This window comes from Schistocerca piceifrons, chromosome 3 (assembly GCF_021461385.2).
Source record: "Schistocerca piceifrons isolate TAMUIC-IGC-003096 chromosome 3, iqSchPice1.1, whole genome shotgun sequence".
NCBI classification, from domain to species: domain Eukaryota; kingdom Metazoa; phylum Arthropoda; class Insecta; order Orthoptera; family Acrididae; genus Schistocerca; species Schistocerca piceifrons.
This window is the reverse complement of record NC_060140.1, coordinates 293,259,033-293,284,699: the sequence shown is the minus strand read 5'-3', so window position 1 is coordinate 293,284,699 and position 25,667 is coordinate 293,259,033. Positions and strand designations below refer to the sequence as shown.

The window sequence follows — 25,667 nt, the reverse complement described above, 5'->3', positions numbered from 1 at the left end:
TACAAACTGTGTTTAAGAGCTGAAGATGACAGCTAAGACTGTCGAAACGGTTGTCATGAATAAAAAAATATTTTGTGCGATATTGACTTTTGAATGGTTTTTCACAGTAGTTTTACAACTCTACTCAGGATCCCACGATAATTATGGACTCAGTGGGTTCGGAACGGTCATACTAACGCTATACAGGACCACAATCGCCCATGGAACTAGCACTCGAGAAGACAGAGAAAGTGTTCGCTCTGTCGTGCAGAATAGTATAGTCACGTCACGTGGTTACAGTCAAGAAACAGGTTTGTTTCCAAACAAGACAAGTATCCGAACAGATATTATTTTATATATATACTAAGATGGTATAAAATGGAAATGTCGTGTGGCTAGGGCCTCCCGTCGGGTAGACCGTTCGCCTGGTGCAGGTCTTTCGATTTGACGCCACTTCGGCGACCTGCGCGTCGATGGGGATGAAATGATGATGATTTGGACAACACAACACCCAGTCCCTGAGCGAAGAAAATCTCCGACCCAGCCGGGAATCGAACCCGGGCCCTTAGGATTGACAGTCTGTCACGCTAACCACTCAGTTACCGGGGCGGACACTAATATGGTATCTGATCATTCGGGCATGTCGGAAAGAACAGATACCATCGGTGACCATGCAGCTCGTTAGAATGGAATTACAATGAAATGAACACCCTTAGCTGCTTACAGGCGTTGACATACGTCAACGGGGACAGATGAAAATGAGTGTCCCGACGGGGACTCGAACCCGGGATCTCCTGCTTACATGGCAGACACTCTATCCATCTGAACCACCGAGGACACAGAGGATAGCGCGACTACAGGGATTTATCTATGGCACGCCTCCCGCGAAACCCACATTCTCACCGTATTCTCCCGCACTACATTCGTAGGGCCCCGCCCATTATACTCATTACTCGCGGAGCGTTGCCGATTACCGTAAGAGTTCGGGCATTGTTTGTGCATTCGCACAGAAGAAGATGGTCAAGTGGCCGGTGAGCCTGAACTATATATATAAATCCCTGCAGTCGCGCTATCCTCTGTGTCCTCGGTGGCTCAGATGGAAAGAGCGTCTGCCATGTAAGCAGGAGATCCCGGGTTCGAGTCCCGGTCGGGGCACACATTTTCATCTGTCCCCGTTGACGTATGTCAACGCCTGTAAGCAGCTAAGGGTGTTCATTTCATTGTAAGATATTATTTTATTTTATTATGTCTTTTATCCAACGGCCTTGCCGCAGTGGTAACACCGGTTCCCGTCAGATCACCGAAGTTAAGCGCTGTCGGGGTAGGCTAGCACTTGGATGGGTGACCATCCGGTCTGCCGAGCGCTGTTGGCAAGCGGGGTGCACTCAGCCCTTGTGAGGCAAACTGAGGAGCTACTTGACTGAGAAGTAGCGGCTCCGGTCTCGGAAACTGACATACGGCCCGGAGAGCGGTGTGCTGACCACATGCCCCTCCACATCCGCATTCAGTGACGCCTATGGGCTGAGGATGACACGGCGGCTGGTCGGTGCCTTTGAGCCTTCATGGCCCGTTCGGGAGGAGTTAAGTTTAGTATTACGTCTTTTATTTGACATCGGGCGTAATGTTTGCTGTATAGTGGTAAATCGTGCTAACTACTGCATGGAGAACACAAGGTATATCACAATTTTATAATACAATCCATGTTCCTATATAAATATATGTATTTTACTGATCTACTTCAGTATGCATTATAAACTGTTTATCTGAAATTAAGTTATACCTACGTATATTTTCTAATTACACCTCTTATCTTTAATGTGACCTTTTTGTCAGTAGACTCAGTCACTTACATCCACATGGAAGTGCCATGACATCTAGAGCAGCACGCCAGCACCGCGGTGGGCATTCATCCAATGAAGCATTTCACGACCGGTTATCTTAGTTAATGCTGAAACTTCTGGGTTGTTTGGTCATCGTGCATGAAGTTTATTGTTGCTAACGTTTTGTCCTGAGCTGCGGTGAACATTTTCAAAGATGCTCATTGTATCGCTGACAAGGAGACCATCAGACCTATTAATCGCGGATTCTGACGCATGTTGCAGAGGGACCTGTCGGAGTACCTGGCTAGCGGCTTTTCAAGCGACGGCCTCTACTTTACGAGAAAACTGATGTTGTGGTTCAATGTGTACCTCTTATACCCGTAGCGTTCGTCGAGCGTAACGCAGGGGTTAAGTTAACGGCAACCACGCTGGCGGTACACGTTTCCCAACCACGTGATGTTTACTTTTACAGGTAGATTAAAATTTTCGCAAAAAAAATTCAAAATGCTCCCCACTTGCTGGAGGCTAATAAAGATTACACGAAAATACATTCTTTAATTCTGTATCAAATTAACGCACCTGCTTTCACAGGCACGAGCAAATTCGCATGGTTGGCATCAAAGTTGATCAAAGAAAGAATAATCTTGCTGAATTCAAATGACCTTTTTTCCGGTATCGCTTCTGTAACATACGTGTGTCTGCAAAACAGTAGCTTTCATTAAATGCGCGTTCTGCTCTGCGAATTTGTGTTTCCGTTGCTTCTATGTCAAAGACAGTCCCGGGTATGTTCTTGCACTGCAAGTGATAGCGATTGACACGGTTGTGTAGTCTGCAACAAAAGGAATACACATTTGAAACAACTTTGTTGTAATTTATTAATGAAGTTGTTGTTGTTGTTGTAGTCTTCAGTCCAGAGACTGGTTTGATGCACCTCTCCATGCTACTCTATCCCGTGCAAGCTTCTTCATCTCCCTGTACCTACTGCACACTACATCCTTCTGAATCTGAGTAGTAGGGCAAGGTTTGCGCCAAGACACACTGCACTGTTGCCAAATATATTCAAGATGGCGATTATGACGTCATCCAAGATGGCGGCATGTAGACTTGCAATATAGCATGACGTCATCCAAGATGGCGGATTTTGACGGGAAAATAGACCAAATGTGCTATGTCCACTAACCTAACCTCAAGAAAAATGGCGCGAAGTTTGAATTTTGGTGGGAAAATAGCCCAATTGTGCTATGTCCACTAACCTTACCTCAAGAAAAAATGTCGGTAACTTTGAATTTTGGCGGGAAAATAGCCCTACTGTGCGATGTCCACTAACCTAAGCCTCCAGAAGAAAAAATGGCGGGAAGTTTGAATTCCAACAGGATAATTCATGCAAAAACCGTACTTGTCTTTGTCATTATTATTCAATACTATTGATTATCATTTATTAACATTCATTATCATTTATTATTATTATCATTTATTATTATTATCATTTATTATTATTGACCTGCCTCCACTAGAAAATTCCCTCAAAATTCCAATTCCAACACAATAATGTCTCGAGAAACTGTACTCCTATTTATTATTATCATTTATTATTTATTCAAGATGTCATATTTTTTCGGCGAGAAAGCCATTTTCCTTACATCCATAACAAAAATCTATCACAAGTTCAAATCCCAACACCATAATTGATCACACGTACAAACTTTCTCCGTCACTTATCTTTTTTCACTGGTAGCCTATCATAATCGTGTCAAATAATAATCTGCACTTATAGTAACGTAAGTCACGTCCTTTGATTTTGCAGGGAGGAAGGGACTGAAGACTTTATTTCAAGCAGTACGATCATCACTTGTTCTCCAACACAGTCAGCACACACATCTTTGATATCGCAGTGCAGTCGCCACGACGTCTGCGCTCCAACTGGATAGTTCCAATCCTCGCCACCCCCTGGCCAGCGCGCGGAGACACTGCCGCTGGCTGTCACGTGAGGCGGCCGGCCACTCGCGCTGGACTGCCGGTAAACAAGGGCGAGCCCAGCGATCGCACCCGCGTAGTAAACATGTTTTTACTGGACACGCTGTAACTTGCCGAGTTTGGCGTCACAGCGGTCCCTTGTCAACTCACCACGTGTATTCGTCGCCTCCGCACGTTTCCCGCCAAAATTGTTTGCCTCGGAGCTGAATCACACAACGGTCGGCTGTTCCCTGCCACACTTTTGGTGCTAAAGTTTTTTTCCTGGGCACGTTCAAATCTGTCGATGCCGACCGCTCACCGTCCACTACGTGTCCATGTGCGAGCGAGAGTGCGTCCATGTGCGAGCGAGAGCACAGTGCTACACTTTTGGCGGCAAAGTTTGATCGACAGTGGAATCCGCCATGACTATATAACAGCACGTTTGGTCCGCAGTAGAATGCTCACTAATCTTTCGATTTTATGTCAGATCCATCCATGCGACCGCGACATAAGTTATCGTTCTGTGTTCTAAAACTGCCTCTAAATGAAACCAAGGCGTATGCCTGACAGGACGGAAAAGTAAGCGATCTGAGGCTATCGCACGTTTTTAAGTGCTGAACGTTCTAGTCTTAGGAGTGTGTGTGTATGTGTTTATGTTCGCTCTCTCTCTCTCTCTCTCTCTCTCTCTCCTGCCGGAACCTTCGATGCACCGATCCTGGACTCTAGAGCAATACTTTACGCATGATAGATTGGATGATTTACTTAAAAATGTGTCGAACTATGTTGTGTATAAATATCGCTCTGTTCTTGTTAACTGTATGCTGTTAAATTAAGGCACTCTGAGTTCTGTTACTATAGATCGATATGGTGTGCTAAGCTCCAAGACTTGGTTACATTTCGAGAAATGTGGTGCACTTGGAGGGGTTAGGACTAGGAAATCTCCATTCAGTCAAGAGAGGTGGAGTGTAGCTGTATTCATCTGCTCGGTTGAGGAATAATTGGGTAGCGATGTTGCGGGGTAGGTTGGTCAATGCCGAGGTGAGGATGGTCTTTTAAGATACGAGGACTAGATAGCTCTGTGGCCGCCATATGCAGAGATTGATCGAGTACTATGCACGAGGTCTTAGAAATATGTATAGCATTGCCTGGTACAAAATTAATCGTCTTTATGTGTTCGAGAAATAAGTGTGCTGAGCAGTCATCTATGAATGTTCGCAATGATACTTGCAAAGTAGAGGATGTATGGTTTAGCTATGATACTGAAATTAAGAAAACAAGCTGTCACATGATTGGCCAGTGTTGGACTTACTGTAAAATTTTTCGCGATATTAGCTGTGATGGATAATATTACAGTAGATCGGTGGTGTCTTATCCATCGCATCTGTGCTCTGGGTACGACATAATGATCGACTGACAGTGCTTGTTTGAGTTGGGGGACAAATTTTGGTTGACGGACTGCAACTTCCGGGGTTGCTAGCATCGAAAACGGTTATCCCATACTTGTGTGCAAGAATGACCAATCACTAGAAATGGAACGCAGAGTTATAAACTATTCAGTCACTGCGACGTATGAGTTTAAATGTAGAGGTGGGCAATCATTTTCGAGGGAAGTCGCTGCAACGCCACCAGGCTCTTCTAGTTTCCTTGTGTTGTGGCTGTCCTTAATTTAAAATCATTCAATGTTATGCTATCGACTGTAAGATTATGATTTACAAGGTGCAAGGTATAGTTTCCAGTAAGAGGCCGTGCATCAGTCCGTGTTAATGTCTGTTTAGAATCAGACACTGACTTCGAACTCGCGGCAGAAAGACGAAATGCTCGGCAGTGTGCAAAAGCATGTTAGAAAACACTGTTTGAACAAGGGCCAGAGGCAGCTTCTCATTCGCTTAGAGTATGGGTGATCAAACTTTAAAGGGGCCTCTGCAGCGTGTGTATATTTAATATGATCTTGTTCATATAGGCATCTGTAGTTTGAGGTGTCGGACTTGGCGAGCTGTTAGGAATTCTTGGATGGTCGCACTCTGAATTATTCGGGGGGAGTATTGTGAATTCCATTTGTCCGCGCTGGAGGTGGATCGCATTGGTGAATTCGTGACTTTTTCACTGTTTGATGGTAGAGGATAAAGATGATAGGGTGTTGAGGATCTGTTGTACTTGTACCTAGTTTGAGGCGTACAACATTGCGCGCATTTCCGGCGAATGGTCAAAACAAGATCCTGTTGTCGTAACTGAGATCGTTCTGTTTATAGACAGGTTGCAGAAGGTAATAGATATGTCTTTCTCCGACTTAAATTGCAGAGATCAGATGGGCGAAGATAAATGCATACTCATATATGCTTAGAAAGGGAGAATGCTTTTTTATTATTAAGTGAGTTTTGGCAGGAGTGAATGTGGTTTTATATATGCGAGTGTTTAAGATTTGTGAGTGGAAATTATCAGCGAAGTGTGAATGTCGTCGGGTTCGCTGGCTGGGGGAGACACTGTTTACGTGTCCTGTGGGAGATGCAAGGGGGAGATAGAGATCTGCGCTATTCAGGAATCCATTTGTGCACTGTATGTCGTTAGACAATAGTTGGAGAGCAGGTATAGGGAGAGCCCACTTCAGCATTATGGTCCTGGGGCTGAGTGGACAGCTGTTTAGATGGACAGCTATGTGGCTTTGACATGCCGCCAGTGGCGCTCGGACACTCGCTTTGTAAGGTGCTATGGGATTAGTTTGAGCATTTAGTACTTGTTTCGGTGGTTATTGGATTAAGAACTGTAATATTGAAGGTCATGTCCTCAATGGGACCGCTGTGTAATTGAGTAAGAGTGTTTACGTATTTGAAGATATGTTTCGCGAATGGTGATGTTAAGTTGATGGCGCAATTTAGCTACTACTGTAAAAAAATAGCTGTCTGCTGCTGAAAGAAAGAAAGAAAGGGGTGACCTTGCCCCCAGACCTGATGGATGAGTTATTAGATAAGAGCAAGTGATAGTTGAATGATGGTATGTGTTCGGGTGTAGGAGTCTCTAAACGGCGGGGCGAGATTTTTTTATGTGGAAATTTATGCTATCTATAGAGAGTGATATTCGACCGCTAGTGATAACAGTTAAGAGCGGAAAAATAGGTACAAATCGAGCGCTGGCAGAATGTTGTGGCAATGGTAATAATATTTAATTCAAGGTGGAGGTGGTAAATATGGACCAGGCTTTGAATATTGGTGTGAGTGTCGTACGTGCTTGATGCTCTGTATAAAGGTTTGATTCTTTAATTGCGTTTGGTATTTCTAGGTGCGTGTAAAATTAATTTTACTGTTGAAAGTGCGAGAAAGATGAGTTGATTTGTGTTTAGATAGAGGCTACGCTTGTAATTCGAAAAGAGGGGATGAGAATGGTAAATTGATTGATGGACATGGTTTTTGGGGTGATACATGATTGTCAAGATAGGGATGAGGATGTTTGTGTATGTTTCTGGTGGGACGGGTGTGAGGTTAGGTGCGGTGGGAGGTGTAAATTAGGTTTCATTTTTTAAAAAAAATGTTGTAAAGTAAGAATAATATTGAGAACGTTTTAGATTGCTGGTCACGCGCCGAGGCGAGAGCAGGGATGTGTAGTTATGTTTAGTTAAAAGGCCGTGTAATGTCGTGTGAGGAGCACTGCGCAGTGTGCTACAGTGTCATAGGAGGTAAAGACATGTGCTGCTATGATGTGTCTAGCGTATGGAGGCTTCGCTTTGGAATTATGCTACGTTGATATAAAGTTGACTTTCACCCGCGTCCGGTGGTCGCGGCTCGGGATTGTGATGGATCGCGGTCCTGGACGGACGTATGTGTGTGCTTTGACAGCTGACGAGCGCGTTGATCGCGCCAACTCACGCTTGCGGAAGCCGAGCAGGGGCTGTGCGAGGTCTGAAATCAGACGGGTGGGTGACTTCACGATCCTGTGGGCAGGGTGCAGGGTGGGGGTACCTGCGCACGTCTGCTGAGTTATTTTGCGAGCGGATCTGCAGGCTCTGCTATTCGTTATTAGGATAGTTTACGAGTACTCAGCGTATCTACACATCTTTGTGAGGAAGTATTTAGTAGCAGTTTGCTATAGTGTGTACTGAAATTATGATTGGGTGCGTGTCTGTGGGCTGTGCAACATGGCCCAGGGCACATCTGGGTGGGTGTTTTGTGATAGCGTGATAGATATACTGTATGGTTAAATAAGTTGTTCGAAAAAATAAATAGAGTGTTCTCAATGATTACACGGACCTGCAGCACAGATCAGAGTGATTGGTTTTCTGTGACCATCTCGGTTGCATGCGAGTAGTAAATGTTTTCCCGGCCGCGTTAATCGTGTGTGTCAACAAGCTATGAGCTATTCTGACAATAGATGTGAAGGCAGGTCCAGACCTGAGACACCGGCGGTATACATGAGAAGAACAATGCAGCTTTCACATGTGTCAGATGAGAGTGCCCTTTCTGGTCGGCTGTCACGAGCGAGCGCTGGGAAGCTGGACTTGAGTGAAGGCTCTGGAACGCCCTCGTCCGCCGAACGGACGCGCGCGCGGCCTGCCTTGGAGCGTAAGCTAAGGCGCATGGGCGATATCAATTTCTCCGGTGTTAGGCGCGAATGCGACTGTGTTGAGGTCATGTTTGGGGGAGACCGAGCAGAGACTTTTTGGTCGGTTTAGCAGCTGGGGGTGTTTGGGCGCGTCTGTTGGACTATTTTTTTGCGAGCATGTCTGTGCACTGTGCTGTGCGTTATTTGGAGAGTTTAAGAATAGATAGCTCGTCTGCCGATATTGTGTACTGCATTATTTAAGAGCAGTTTGCTATTGTGTGGTGAAATTAGGAGTTGTTTACGTCTTTGTGGCCTGTGTCAGATGACCACAGTAGGATCAGTGCGGGGTTTTGTGACAAATATACTCCACGACTAAATAAAAGGGGCTCCAAATAAATAGAGTGCAGCCCTTCATTACTTCCCCGAGCAGCACAGCGCAGTCTGAGCGGTTTTTACGCAAAAACTGCAATCTGGTCAGACTGTGAGTGAGTCAACAAATAACTGGACAAATTTATCTGTAGAGGAGTTACAGGTCTGGATTGGAATGAATATCTTGGTGGGTGTGGTTGTGTTGCCACGTGTAGTGCACTACTGGAGTTCAAAACCTGCCTTATGTCGGCCTTACATATCGAATCCTATGAGATGCAAAAGTTTCAAAAATATATGTCCCAAATAAATAAAGTACACTCCTTCCAACAGCCTATGGACTGAAATTATTTCCGAAAATTAAGAGTTGTTTGGCTATTTGGACGAGGAGTGTTTTGCAGGTCTGCATGATGTGGAACATGTCGGTGTGATAAAAATACTCCATTTCTAAATAAAGTAAATTCGTTCCTCCATCCATGGACCTAGTGCAGGGTGAGTCCTTTTACCCGAAACGTGTAGGAAGAGGTTGAGTGCTGGTGGCTTCGTTTGCAACAATTTTGTTAGGTTGGTGGCGGAAGCGCAAGTGAGCTTTGTTTACTGGGGGATTTCAAACTTGGCGCTGGTTCCCAGGAGGAAGTGGCGGTCAGGCGGCTGAGGTCAGTACAAGTGAGCTTTCTATGCACCAATTTTCTTAGGTCGGTAGAGAAAGCGGAAGTGATCTTTCTTTACTGCCAGAATTCAAACTCGGCGCTGGTTCCTAGGGAGAGGTGGCTGCTTGGTCCTCGAAATGTAGTTGAAATTAGGTAGTTGAACACCTTTGCATACGTATATGAAATTGTAAATTGAATTATTTAATTTGATTAAAAACGAAATGGAATTAAGTACTTAGGTATTTACAGAAGACTATGTCCGTCGCGTGTATGGAGGGTGTGTGACGTAAGCGGGGTGGCGGCGAAGCAATTGTACAGTTAATACGCGCACGCACGCAAGAGAGAGAGTCAATTAGCGAGCGTTCTAATGCGAACCAAACGTTCTGTTATATAGTCATGGCGGATTCCATTGACACGTGGTGGACGGTGAGCGGTCGGCATCGACAGGTTTGAACGTGCCCAGGAAAACAACTTTGGCACCAAAAGTGTGGCAGGGAATGGCTGACCGTTGTGTGATTCAGCTCCGAGGCAAACAATTTTGGCGGGAAACGTGCGGAGGCGACGAATACACGTGGTGAGCTGACAAGGGACTGCTGTGACGTCAAACTCGGCAAGTTCCAGCGTGTCCAGTAAAAACATGTTTACTACGTGGGAGCGGCCGCCTCACATGACAGCCAGCGGCAGTGTCTCCATGCGCTGTCCAGGTGGTGGCGAGGATTGGAACTAATTCAGTTGGAGCACAGACATCGTGGCGACTGCACTGCGATATCAAAGACGTGTGTGCTGACTGTGTTGGAGAACAAGTGATGATCGTACTGCTTGAAATAAAGTCTTCAGTCCCTTCCTCCCTGCAAAATCAAAGGACGTGACTTACGTTACTATAAGTGCAGATTATTATTTGACACGATTATGATAGACTACCAGTGAAAAACGATAAGTGACGGAGAAAGTTGGTACGTGTGATCAATTATGGTATTGGGATTTGAACCTGTGATAGATTTTAGTTATGGATGTAAGGAAAATGGTTTCTCGCCGAAAAAATCCGACATCTTGAATAAATAATAAATGATAACAATAAATAGAAGTACGGTTTTCGAGACATTATCGTGTTGGAATTGGAAATTGGAGGGAATTTTCTAGTGAAGGCAGGTCAATAATAATAAATAATAATAAATGATAATATATAATAATAAATGATTATGAATAATAATAAATGATAATGAATGTTAATAAATGATAATCAATAATAATGAATAATAATGACAAAGACAAGTACGGTTTTTGCATGAATTATCCTGTTGGAATTCAAACTTGCCGCCATTTCTTCTTCTTGAGGCTTAGGTTAGTGGGCATCGCACAATTGGGCTATTTTCCAGCCAAAATTCAAATTTACCGACATTTTTTCTTGAGGTTATGTTAGTGGACATAGCACAATTGGGCTATTTTCCCGCCAAATTTCAAACTTCCCGCCATTTTTTCTTGAGGCTAGTTTAGTGGACGTAGCACAATTGACCTATTTTCCCGCCAAAACCCGCCATCTTGGATGACGTCATGCGATGTTGCCAAGTCTACATGCAGCCATCTTGGATGACGTCATCACCGCCATCTCGAATAAATTTGGCAACAATGCAGCGTGTCTTGGCGCGAATCTTGCCCTACTACTGATCTGCTTAGTGTATTCATCTCTTGGTCTCCGTCTACGATTTTTATCCTCCACACTGCCCTCCAATACTAAATTGGTGATCCCTTGATGCCTCAGAACATGTCCTACCAACCGATCCCTTCTTCTAGGCAAGCTGTGCCAGAAATTTCTCGTCTCCCTAATTCTATTCAATACCTCCTCATTAGTTATGTGATCTACCCATCTAATCTTCAGCATTCTTCTGTAGCACCACATTTCGAAAGCTTCTATTCTCTTCTTGTCCAAACTATTTATCGTCCACGTTTCACATCCATACATGGCCACTCTCCACATAAATAGTTTCAGAAACGACTTCCTGACACTTAAATCTATACTCGATGTTAACAAATTTCTCTTCTTCAGAAACGTTTTCCTTTCAATTGCCAGTCTACATTTTATATCCTCTCTACTTCGACCATCATCAGTTATTTTGCTCCCCAAATAGCTAAACTCCTTTTCTACTTTAAGTGTCTCATTTCCTAATCTAATACCCTCAGCATCACCCGATTTAATTCGACTACATTCCATTATCCTCGTTTCGCTTTTGTTGATGTTCATCTTATATCCTCCTTTCAAGACACTGTCCATTCCGTTCAGCTGCTCTTCCAGGTCCTTTGTTGTTTCTGACAGAATTACAATGCCATCGGCGAACCTCAAAGTTTTAATTTCTTCTCCATGGATTTTAAATCCTAATCCGAATTGTTCTTTTGTTTCCTTTACTGCTTGCTCAATATACGTATTGAATAACATCGTAGATAGGCTACAACCTGTCTCTCTCGCTTCCCAACCACTGCATCCCTTTCATTCCCCTCCAGTCTTATTACGAATGAAGTTACTAGGGCGAAAATGGCTATTATTGAGTAATTTTGCGTGACATATACTATTTAATCATATTCTGGACGATGAAAGGTCCACGGGCAGGGTCTGAACCTGTAGCGCCAACCACCTGCCTGATAGCTGTGAACCATAGGCGCTACACTGCGCTGGCTCGGTAGAAACACGACGAACATAACGGTTGTAGGAGGTACACATAAAACTTCAACATCGATTATCACGGAATGTAAGGGCCGTTGCATGAAAATCCTCTGGGCAGGTACTCAGAATAGGTACGACTCATCAAGTGTGATGCTCCCCTTGTGAGTCTTGAGTCTGAGCTGGGGTGACAAATACGGATACGCCATTGCATCTTACCTTAAAGAGTTCACCAGTCGTAAATGGCTGGCGAGCAGCGACACAGCAATCTCGCAGCATCCAATGAGTAGATGTTTACGATGTGCGAGAGACGTGTAGAATCTGTTCGCCAGAAGACAGCAGTCGGAAAACTCAAAATGGTTCAAATGGCTCTGAGCACTATGGGACTCAACATCTGTGGTCATCAGTCCCCTAGAACTTAGAACTACTTAAACCTAACTAACCTAAGGACATCACACACATCCATGCCCGAGGCAGGATTCGAACCTGCGACCGTAGCAGTCGCACGGTTCCAGACTGAGCGCCTAGAACCGCGAGACCACCGCGGCCGGCAGTCGGAAAACTATCCGCATCAAGGTAGATCAGGAACGCACGGGCAACATGCCGCCTTGCGTTGTCTTGTTGAAAGGTAAAGTGACGGAGACACCGAAGATGGGTCACATCCGCCGGCTTTAATACATCATAAATGCAACTGCTGCTAACTAGATACCCTTTATGCGAACCATAGGTTCTCCGCAGAATCGCGAAGATAAAAGGAATGAATGGAAAACATTGACAATGAGAATGGACAGGATGCTAGAGCATCTATTAAGACATCAGGGAATAACATATGGGATACTAGATAGATCTGTAGAGGGTAAAAATTGTGGAGGAAGACAAAGATTGGAATAAATACAGCAAATAATTGAGGACATAAGTTCCAAGCGCTACACAGAGGTGAAGGGCGCCGCATCAAAACCAGTCAGAAGACTTAAAAAGAAAAAACAGTAATCGTGTTGTGTACACAATGGCATCCTGTGCCATCAGGCAGTTGAACCCGATGACCTGAGGTACATACCGTGATGTTGTGTTGAAGAAGCTTATTACTAATTACGTCCTTCATGGTCGCCCGCTTGGGCTTGCCGTTGTCTAGGGAATTTTGTAGCCTTCCTACTTTCCTGACATCATTGTGCGTGTCTATCCGATTGTGCTGATTCATTTCAGCTTATTAACATCATGTAAATCTACATATATACTCTGGGAAGCACTATGAGTTGCGTGGCAAGGGATATTTCCATCCATACTATAAAGAACGACCGAAAAGTTTACGTTCGAAGGCCGTACAGTCCAAAATCGGTATGCTAATGACAAAATCGCCGTGAATATCGAGGCAATCATGTCAGCGACGCACAAGGTTGTGCATACCCGTTTGGGAAACACTCTGAAGAAGTCCCTAACTTGCTGCCGCACGTCCTCGTCGGACAGTAATCGTAGTCGGTCTAAGCCTTTTTTAAGGGAGCGAAGACGTGAAAATAGCAAGGCCAGAGATTAGGACCACAGGGCGGATACTCGAGGGTCTACCATTTTAGTTGACGTAACTTCTGCGTTATGACATTTGCTATATGGGGACGGGCCTTATCACGGAGCACTATTCCACAAAGGTGGTTTTCGACAGTCATGCTGCCCCATACACATTCATCATTCTTCGATGGATATCTACCGATGTTTGTCCATCGACAGCCAAGAAAAGAATAACAATACTTTGGCCCTGTTTGGGCGCATTTGGTGATAACGTCGTTATGGTTCACATTTTACTGACATTTTCTATATGGGGACGTGCGTTATCATGAAGCACTATTCCATAGCGGTGGTTCTCGATGGACATGCTGCCCCATACACGTTCTTCACTCTCCGATGGATGTCTACCAATGTCTGTCCTTCGACAGCCAAGAAAAGAATAACAATATTTTGGTCTTATTTGGACGTATTTGATAATAACGTCGTCATAGTTCACATTTTGGTGGCTTTCGACAGACGTCCTGCACCATACACATTCTTCATTCTCCTATGGATGTCTACTGGTGTACGTCCTTCGACAGCCAAGAAAAGAACAACAGCACACTGGTACTATTTGGAAGCATTTGGTAATAACGTCGCCATAGTTCACATCTCCGCATTTACCCACGTTGGAAATAGATGAATGCTACATTAATTCCTTGCCTACATTTTGGTCCTTATATAACCGCATCGGAGTCGCTCTACGTTGCATATACGCTGCAGCAGTGCCCTAAAACAGACGCTTTTTGATCGCCGCTTATACTGGCCAGAATATTTCCCAATATTCAGCCATGAAAAATTAAGTTACAGTTTATCTGTGTAACCCTACAAATACCAGTGTGTTTTCGTACCACAGGAACTTCAAAAATGGTTTAAATGGCTCTGAGCACTATAGGACTTAACTTCTGAGGTCATCAGTCCCCAAGAACTTAGAACTACTTAAACCTAACTAACCTAAGCACATCACACACATCCATGGCCGAGGCAGGATTCGAACCTGCGACCGTAGCGGTCAGGAACTTCAACCGTAGTGCCGAAATGAAGTAGCTGGAACAAACTGCTGCTCGTACCTTAAATCGAATTGAAGTACCTGTAACAACATGGTGCTCGGACCTTAAATCTAAATGAAGTTCCCGCAACAACACCGCTAGTGTTACTCTTCGGGCCCTCCCAGGGGATACGTTCAGTGTACAGGGTGGTCTATTGATCATGACCGGCCAAATATCTCGCGAAATAAGCATCAAACGAAAAAGCTACAAGGACGAAACTTGTCTAGCTTGAAGGGGGAAAGCAGATGGCGCTATGGTTGGCCCGCTAGATGGCGCTCCCATAGGTCAAACGCATATCAACTGCGTTTTGTTAAATAGGAACCCCCATTTTTTATTACATATTCGTGTAGTAAATAAAGAAATACGAATGTTTTAGTTGGACCACTTTTTTTCGCTTTGTGATAGATTTATGCCTTGCTGCTTGCAGATGAAGGGGCTCTCAGAAAAAGAAGGCGGTATAAACACTGCGCTGCCCCCCCCCCCCCCTTCCCCACACTTCTCACTAGAAGAAAAAATAATCTTTACAAAACGAAGTCGCATCCTCCTCTGCCACCTGCCACACTGGCAGACAGACATCATAGGAAGCGAGGTACCGTTTTTATGGTGACCATGCACTGTGACTGTTAAGTAAGAAGATATTCTGAGAGTGCAAGAGTACTCATTCAGCAAGCGAGAACTGCAAAATTTGCCCGTCACCATTTCTGAAAAGCGAAGCTGAGATGCCATTCAGTTCTGAACAGCGAAGCTGAAATTCCTTTCAGCTACGACAGAGGACCAGGAAAGCTGACCTTTCGAGAAAAGTGGGCCAAGTGCAGTCACTATTTCCTCACTGTGGCAATCGAGCGCGCCAACTTGTCTTAGTTTCTGGGATAAAGTTCTGGCGAGAGGAAAACACTAGCCGGCGTGGCTCACATAAACAGTCATTGAATCAGATGATTAAAACCTGATAGTGAAGGAAGGCAGGACTCGGTTACGATTGCGGAAGGGGCCATAATCAGTTACTGTTGGTTCCATTTTGCAATTACACACATTTATTTAAAAAGGGTAATTCCAGACTCGGCAATAAATCAAAATATCACACGTTATTAATGAAAGCAAAAAATACTTTCGCGAGCGATGAGATATGCAGCCAAGAGTTGCATTCACTTCACAAGATAGTAACTCAAGACTAGCGGCAGTCTAACGAATGACTAATGATAATCCTGCTGAGGCTACCTGACATCCAATAAACCAAATGCAAACATGTAAAAATACGCCAAAGCCGGAACCGGCGGTCTGGACTCCGCCTGCAGAATACTGTGCTTAGAGCTCCCGGAATGAGAAAGGAATCACTACCGCCAGAGTAAAAGAATCGCCAAGCAACCTACAATCAAGAAAGCTGTCAAAACTATACGCCTCACCGGACAGCAGTGGCAAGGCGAGGAAACGTACACTGCCGTTACATACTCTAACCCCAGGGCAGGTAACTGGGGCGTTAGCGGCCACGAGGCAGGAAAAATACCTCTAGTTGAACTGAACAAATAGTAACAAACTGAACGCAATAAATCGTAATTAGAACTCCAGGAAAGCTAATCAGATCCACCTTCCCCAAGCACTCTACTCGCTGCTCTTCGCCTTGGCAACACTACGATCAGCAACACGAACCCAAGTCACTGGAGAATCGCAAGATCTCACAATAGTGGAGGTTTCTCTACTTGAATCCAAATGCACTCAACTTAAAACTTGCAGGATCTGGTTTACAGCGAGGTCGTGCACCCTCGTGACCACAGGCCTTCGATCCAGCAGCCCATGCGCACTGCCAGCGGTCCCAGCGTGTTCGCGCACTGCGCAGACCCTGGCTCCTCCTGAGTCCCCTACCAAACTGCCCACTGACACCACCCGGAAGCACAACGACGTCGCCCAAAAGATCGATCACCGCCGCTGCTGCCACTAGCGGACAGGCAACGCTTGCGAAACCAAGTGGCGCCAGTCAACACGAGAAGAAGACAAACAACCGCTACCATGTCAACTAAACGATACGGTCTGGCCTCCAACAGAGGACAGAAACCTACAAACAGCACCAACGCGAGCCGCAGCACGGCTCAATGATCTCTCTCAGTCTGCTCAGATCTTTTTAGATAGTATCCAAGCGTGTACGTGATGCTGAGCCACGACACCAACGGCAGCCACTATTTTCGAGACAAAGGCTGTTCGCAGTACACGGAGATGCAGCCAGTCACCTACATTGGAGTTAGGCTCCAGAAGCTGCAGGCATCTACCAGAGTGGAAGATTGTTTCCAGGCTACCTGATGTCTCCACAGCACCGAGTCACCTATTGGGTGACTACCTCCTTAGGGCATCCTCTTCCTTGGTGAGATATGTGCTCGAGTAGCAGCCCGAATACCACGTCACTGCACTCTGGTCTTCGTCGACCGCCTCGTCGCGACCACCCCCAGAATGTGCACTCGCCTGCGACGTCGACCACCCTGGGGGCTACAGTCTGACAACCGTCCTTCCTCGTGGTGTATCCTGCGGTCGGAGGCGGGCAAGCAGTCTGACCATCCTGCCATTCACCAGTTCCTGCCGACATCAGCTAGTGGCGCTCGCTGCCCATGCCCGTCCTACTGACGGCGGCTCTCTTAGCTTTTGTGACTCACTACATCATCCTGAGGCCAACGGCCTCTACTCCAGCGGCGATCACACCTTTCTACCCAACACGAATAAATTAATTCATTCGGGGATATCTTGGTAGCCGTCCGCCACTCCATTCTAGTCCCCATCACCACTTAAATGGTATCGATCTTCCGTAGCCAATAAGAACTGAAGCTTAGTTTTCTGTATCTTGAAGTTTGAAAGCTGAGGTGTGTGTTTCTTTGCTGTAATTATCTTCACCCGAAAGAAAGTCTCAGGCTCTCTGTAACCTCAGGACCGGCTAGGCTTCTTTGATCAAAACTACTAAATGATATGCCCGAAACTAAAAAAATGTGCTTACTAACTTATTTATTCGCATCACAAAGATGACGTAACACGGACCCAACAAAATCTGAGACAATACTAGCGATGCCAGGGATACTGCCACAGGTCCTTACAGACGTCACAATAATCGAAATATACGATTACATTCATTGTTTAAAACAGTAATTTTGAAGTTTACAATTAAAAACTGAATGGTTTTTCAAACTAAGTTACAGAATTTGGATTTACAATTTGTTAAGATTTTTTCAGAATAATTTACGTGGCCAAACAATAAAGTTATCATCGTCAGAATGCGGTAGTATCTTTCCAAAATAATGTTTGATATAGAAATGTTTACAGATTTTTAAATACAAGTATGATTCTGATACTGTTAGGTACACGACTGTGCTTCCGCCGTTTTGCAATAGATGGCAGTAGCGGCAAGTGTCATGGAATAAGTTTAGGCATTTGCAAACATAACACCATTAAAATATTAATCGATTTGTGATTGCATCACAAATTTATTCTCGATTGAGTGTTTTATTATCATTCGCGGGAAGTTTTATCTTTGTGCTTTAACATGAAGAAATGTGCGGTTGAGACTCATAAAATGATGAGTAGTACCTAGGGTGAGCACCTATTAGTGAAAGAACGTGCAGATAATGGTTTCAACGCTTTAAGAACGAAGATTTTGACGTCTAAGACCGACACGGCGGTGAAAGACAGAAGGTTTACGAAGCTACTGACACCGATGGAAACAATCACAGGGAATCGTTACCGAAAGAAATCAACGTGTTTGAGGCGAGCGCTGAAAGATAAACGGCCACAATACGGCGATAGATATGAGAAGGTTGTTTTGTAGCTTGACAAGGTTCGACCCAGTATCGCAACACTCGCCAAAACACACATGGAAACGCTTAAATGGGAAGTCGTATTCTCCTGACATTGCTCCCTCTGGCGTCATCTCTCTCGATCAATGGCAGATAGCCTGACTGAACAGCTCTTCTGGTCGTATGAACAAGTGCAAAATTGGATCAGTTCATAGACCTCCTCAAACGACACTCTGTTCTACATCCGCGGGTTTTGTGTGCTGCCCGAAAGGCGGAAGAAAGTAGTGGGCAGTGATGACCAATACTTTTAATCGTAACTGTTTTGTAAGTTTTTCACACTAAAGCCTTGAACTCTAAGACAAAACGGCGAAACCAAAGTTGTAAACCTAATAACATAAATCCTGGATCTCTACATATATCCAAACCATAATTACAGTCAGATTTTGTAAACACTAGCTTTAACATTTGAAAACCTTCGTTACAGATATTGTCGAATGGAAACTACATTTTTTCATAATTTTACTTTACTTCATTATTATTTAGATTCAGGCACCTTAGTTTCTGAAACCTGGCACTTAGGGAAAGCAGGAAAAGGTGTGGACGGGGCCTAATCAGTTACCGTTCGTTGCACAGTAAACATGAACACTTTATTTAAGGAAATATTTTTTTTAAAAACAATTTAAAAATATTGACTGTAACACAAGCAACACTGACGGGAGAAGGCCTTATTACGAAAGAATTCAAAATTATTTGTCGGCTGAAGGCCACGAGCAATACTTCAGAGTAATTAACGGCTGAAGGCCTGAATTACAGATGAGGAAGACAATTACACGTTAAAAATACGAAAATAATTTTTAAAACAATCATTAAAAATTGACTGTAACACAATCTACACTGACGCTGAAGGCCTTATTAAGAAGAATTAAAATTATTTGTCGGCTGAAGGCCACAAGCAATAGGAATAATTTAAACAAAATATTATTTTTAAACAATTGACACAATCAGACCAAATAAAGAAGGGAGTGATCCACAGACAGTGCTCCAAGGATCGACCTGAGAAAAGTCCCTACAGCTGCGTAAGTGGTGTGAGAGGCAGCCAAGAGTTATGCTCACTTAACGGGATGGCAACTCAAACTAATGACAGCTTAAACGCCGACCAACACACTCGCAAAGTCCACCAAGATGCGATAACCAATACCAAGATAGAATAACAGTTAGCATCGTCAAATGACAAGCATTTAATTACACAAGTTGGCTCCACCAAATCCTAGTACACAGACAGGGTTAAGACCAAACTGCCTATTCAAAATCTGACTAGATGCACATGGAACTGCAAAAAACAATTTCACAAACAACTCAGACAATGCTAAAATAGTCACTATACAGCAACAAGACGAATTGGACGTAGACATGAACGTTAAGAACACAAAAAGACCAGATACACGTCGTCCACTGAGACGACCAGCCGAACGACCAACCATCGGTCGTTGGCAATCAAGTCAGGCATGGGAAACGTCGGAGTATATAACCGACAACTGACAGCTTGATGGCATGAGATCACTTCAACGGACGGACGCACACACAAGTGAAGGTTGCACTACTCGAATACAACGATCCATTCAACTTAAACTCGCTGAATCCGGACGTCGACGTGCCCGTGCACACTCGCGACCACATCCTTCCATCGGGCAGTGGATATATCGCCAGCTCCCTCGGCGAGTACTGGTGCTGTCCGGACCTCACTGCTGCTCCGAACTCGGACACACGACGACCGGAAATACTTGAGGTCGCTCCAAAGATAGTACCACAGTACTCGCTATCGATAACGCCGCTGCTGCCACTCACGGACAGACAAAGCGAGCAAACGTAGTGGCGCCAGTGAATGCACTAAGAAAACGAGAGGTCACAATCCGAATACACGACGCCAACCAGTCAACGCAACAAACACGAGCCGGAAAACGGCTCACAAGGGAATGGTCAGACTTGTCATGTCGAAACCTGTGTTGCTTTTTTTTTTTTTTTTGATCACTGTGAGCCAACATTGCAAGAAGTCTGTGTGCAGAATATTAGCTGTTGACATGACCTGGAAGTCTGTAAACAATTTTATGAAGTAAGACATTATTGTCGCATGGTTCCGCGCGCCGGCCATTGTGGCCGTGCCGTTCTAGGCGCTTCAGTCTGGAACCGCGTGATCGCTACGGTTGCAGGTTCGAATCCTGCCTCGGGCATGAATGTGTGTGATGTCCTTAGGTTAGTTAGGTTTAAGTAGTTCTAAGTTCTAGGGGACTGATGATCACAGATGTTAAGTCCCATAGTGATCAGAGCCATTTTTTGGTTTCCGCGCTTGTAACTGCCTCTTGTACAACCCTGACCTCTCTCGCTACGTTATACCAACGCCATCTAGGGACAAGGTGGCGTTAGCTACGCGCCGCTCTCTTGCCACAGCAGTGAGAGAGCTGATTCCCCCAGTGAAAGCGATCGTATGATGATTAAACATTCGTTGACAAATATGGCTGATATGTTATCTACAACATTCTTTCCAAATAGCTATGAAATAGACACAAATAAATATACGGTTTAGAACACGTCCAAATTTTATTTCTTGTAAATACCGCAAAAATGCGAAATATTGATACAATGTTCAAAACATAGGTTTTTGTGCACCAAGAACATACAAGCAATGACGACATATGACAGCCCTGCGAATCACAGACGTTGTTAGATGTCCGTAGACAAAACTGGGCTGGTGTTAGGAATGAATCAGGCCTAGTATCAGTATATTTAGAGGAGTGCCACGCATATTTAATCAAATTCTGAAACCGTGGGGAGGAAAATTGATAATTTACTACTGATTGCAGCTTGAGAATATTGTCACGGTGATAGACAGGAAATTGCAGCGATCTGCACACAATAATTTTCTCTGTTAGTTTTCTGTAAAATGCCTGCCACCGAATGAAAAATTCTCTGTCTAAAGGTTGAATTATGTTCGTCGTGCCGGGTGGAATCTGAAGTATCTCTACTTCTTTGTCAGGGTGGGCTCGAAATACAGCTTTTAATGAATCAGACCTTTTATGACCTGACCACGAATCTAGAAGGAGAAGAGATTTGTTCCCGCACAACGGAAGAAAAGCATGACGCATGAAAAGTGTAACGTTTTCATTTCCCATTTTTCCAGACTTCGATGCGTTTACCACAAGACTGTTTGCGTAGAACATTGTTCTTCTGACACGTGATCCAAAACGTCCAGTTGGTTCTTGAAGATACACATATAGTTTAGGCAGCAATGAACCATCCAGACTAATTATGGGCATTATAGTGTATGAATGGGTGAGTGCAGTCGTGGACTGCGCGATCGCCTCGATATGTTTTTCCCCTTTGAATGACAGTGTTCTTTTCGCACCCATTTCTTTTTGAAAACCTGACTGATCTACAATGTACACGTACGATTCACTAAAACTAGCGATCTTATTTTTTGCATTCGTAAGAAAAGCTTCTATCATTTCGATTTGTGCCACTTCATTTTCCGACCTGTTTCTCGATACAAATTTTTTTTTCTTGCCACAATTTTATGTGGTCTTTTGAAGCGACTAATCCAACTTTGAGAAGCTGTAAATTCTTTAGCGCCTATCGCGTTGACAATCTCTAACGCCCAATCACGCAAAGTTGTATCGCTGACACTAAATGACTGATGTCTGGCATCGGTAAATAGCTCAAAAAGTCGCGCATTTATCTCCGTCGCAATTTCCAGTCGACTCTTACGTCGTCCAGCGACTTCCTTTGTCCATCTATACAATTCACGTTCAGAACGGACAAAGCGATACTTATTTTGAACAATACTGACACGTAGGCGTTTCTTACCACTTTCGTTCAACCAATTCGTCACCGCTTTTTCTTTGTCTGATAAGGTAATTGTAGTTGCTGGTGTTACTTTCGGAGATAATTGATGATGGTACGTGGCACTATCACTCGAAGAGTCTTCATGAGTGCAACTTTCGTCGGTGTCTTCGCCGTCTGTAGATTCACAGTCTGCAATATCGAGTGTTTCAGTTGTTTCTAGCCACATGTCTGCGCCATTTACATGCTCGTCTAGAAGATTAACAACCATGTCGCACAACACACAGTCTTCACGCGTGTTTTCTGTTGATTGCTTGTCCGCAGCTCGTGGTCGTGCGGTAGCGTTCTCGCTTCCCGCGCCCGGGTTCGCTTCCCGGTGGGGTTAGGGATTATCTCTGCCTTGTGATGACTGGGTGTTGTGTGATGTCCTTAGGTTAGTTAGGTTTAAGTAGTTCTAAGTTCTAGGGGACTGATGACCGTAGATGTTAAGTCCCATAGTGCTCAGAGCCATTTTGTTGATTGCTTCATTTGGCGTCTGTGGTATATCTCCATGGCAGGCAGCAAAACCTGTGAGGGGAGATTGAATGTTCACCGTAAAGTGGCTTGCGGAGTATAGATGAACATGTACAGAACATCTTTCACATCTCTAAACAGTTTCAGGACGGTATGTTTCGAAATACGTTCCACAAATTAAAAGAACGTGCATGCCACCAAAAGCGTGCAGCGATATTCCTCTTTAGCGAACGCGGCAATAAGACGGCCGCACTTCCCGACCTTGCGCACAACGCTCGCGACTCGCCATTTCCAGGGGTGGCCAGCCGTCACTGCAAGCGCCAAGCAGGAAACACAGCCAAGTTCGTGTTTTTTTTTTTTAGGTGCCTTCCAGTCCATGTCAGCAGCTACAATTTTGCATACGGACGTTTTGCACAGTTAAATAACAGTGCTAAAAAAGCAATACATGTTTCGGTATGAAAAGTCTGACCATTCCCTTGTCAGTTTCATTGATTCGGTCAAGTAATATCGTTACAATGTGTGCCCATTTAGTTATATACGTTTGCGTATACATAGGACTTAGTATCGGTTATTACGTTATGAAGTATATCGCGATCTTCGTTATGTATCGTCCCATTCCGTTACGTTACACATTCTCAACCTACGTCCAGACTATGGAAGCGGTGCTTCATCCTGACCTTCGTACAGCCGCTTCCTCCGTCACTGATGGTGTCACCTCGCGAACCCAATAGCACAGCTGACATTCAGAATCACCGTTACGTTCGCACGTAGCTGCTAAAACAGGAATTCCAGCCCCACATATGCCACAGCCTCTCGGTAATTGCACACGTCGCTTGGCCACTGCTCCATATTACGAGGGTGAGCATTACTAGGCGGCAGGCAACAATTAGCCTGCGACTGGGGCATCATTGTGTTTTACATGATGATGATGAATAGGGTTATAAGGGCGCATGACGGCAGGGTCTTTAGCGCCCGCTCAGTAACATATTGAGATGGGTGTCAAAAGACTCAGAACAATAAGATAAAACAGAACGTAAGACACAGGAAACCAGCTTGGAAAAATATGTGCCTACCCACACCGAAGCGTGGGACGAAGCATGCCGCCAGCAGTAAAACATGGACAACCCAGGAAGAAAGTGGTAGAGGGAGCTAAAACAATATAGCAGATGGTAGTGGCTGGCTAACCGCAAGGAAAACGCGAGGAGCCAGTCACTTTGCAATACACTAAAACCTCCAGCCTAAAAGTTTAGGCCACAGTCCAGACACATCACAAAACTTTAAAACCCTAGACACACACGTCTCATCATTAGCTAAAACACAGGGCAGATCCGTATCAACTTGTGCTTCTGCCCTTGCATCACGGTATAAAATGCAGTCTGTTAAAATGTGCCAGACAGAGATCTGCACACCACAAGCATCACAAATCGGGGGATCCTCCCGCCGTAACAGAAAACTATGTGTGAGAGGACAGTGCCCAATCCGAAGACGCGTGAGGGTTACTTCTTCCCCCCTGAGCACCCGGCAGGAGGAACGCCACGGCCGAGTTGTTGACTTCACCAACTGCAGTTTATTGGCCGTCACCGCCAGCCATTCTTCCTCCCACAACTCCATGCACTTCTTGTGGAGTGCAGAAATGACAGACTGCAAGGGAACAGGACACTGGACCACTTCCTGCTCTCTGCAGGCCTCCTTGTCAGCCCGATCGGCCTGTTCATTGCCCCATATTCCTACATGACCAGGCACCCAGCAGAAGGACACCTCCTTACCCCGCCGTAGAAGCAAGTATAGTTGGTCTTATATCAGCTGGACCATCTCCTCAGTTGGGTACAGATTCTGCAATGATTTTAAGGCACTAAGAGAATCGGAGAAGAGGAAAAATTGATTGCCCCGAACACGATTCATCCGCTCCAGTGCCTTCAGGATCGCGTGGAGCTCCGCTGCGAAAACGGTGTATTCATCAGGGAGGCGAATCCGGGTAACATGATCAGGGAACACCACAGAACAGCCAATGAAATTCTCCTGTTTGGAGCCATCAGTGTAAACGACGGTAAAACCGTGATGCGCATCTGAAATGTTAAAAAAAATGAGTTTGGAATGTAAAATCTGGTGTACTATCTCTCACAGACCAAGAATATTACGTGGAGTTCCTCTCAGAAGGATATGGATAAAAATAATGAAAATAAAGATACTGTGGCTAGGGTGCTGTGAACAGTACTATGTCCATTTAGCACGTCGTACAGCAACTGAGAGTAAGGGACAGTGTCGTCACTGGAGAGAGACAGAGGTGTCGCAGGAGAGTGTTAGCGGGGCCGATACCGAGGACAGAGGCGGGTAAGAGGCTGGTGGCTGATTCCTCAGGGTCGTCAGCCTGTCGGCGCCTTACGTAACCTCCGCTGGAATGTCGCCTTCGCACTGTGAGGAGAGGCGGCTACGTTTCCTGACGGTTTGCGGTCGCTAGAAATATAACGCTTCAATTGGGAAGTGCGAAAGGCCAGTTACGCGCGGTTCTAAATCCACTTCTGTACTCTGTGAAGTATACGGCGGAAAATACTCTTTATCGTATCATCATTGGAGACGAATTCCGCTTAATGCAAGACACCGTTTTATTATTTCGATGTATCCACGCGTGTTTGAGCACTTGTTATGCTATGTTCAGTGGGCTTTTGTTTAGCATATTTCTGAAAAATTGTTGTTACATGTTAACCTCTTGTGTAGGTTATGCAAGTTTTGGATCAGAAGCATTTACATTTGAAAGAGAAGCGATGATTAGGCACCAAATATTTTGCACTAGTTTACGTAAAGTGTACCTACAGTTAAGACACACGTCATTGAGTTGAGGCATTGTATGTTGTTCATTTACCTTTCAATTGCCAACTGGAAAATTTTATTATTGACGATATACACTACTGGCCATTAAAATTGCTACACCAAGAAGAAATGCAGATGATAAACGGGTATTCATTGGACAAATATACTAGAACTGATATGTGATTACATTTTCACGCAATTTGGGTGCATAG

The 25,667-nt window shown here is 44.7% G+C and overlaps 1 protein-coding gene, 1 non-coding gene and 1 pseudogene across 2 annotated transcripts in view; 2 read left to right on the top strand and 1 right to left on the bottom strand.

The window, feature by feature from the left end:
• LOC124787826 (protein white-like) overlaps positions 1 to 25,667 on the bottom strand; it is a 278,191-nt gene that overhangs the window by 74,336 nt on the left and 178,188 nt on the right. The window lies entirely within an intron of this gene.
• On the top strand, positions 1,061 to 1,134 carry Trnat-ugu. The gene has a single exon. It is a non-coding gene; the product is annotated as a tRNA-Thr (tRNA).
• On the top strand, positions 1,235 to 1,352 carry LOC124791156 (annotated as a pseudogene).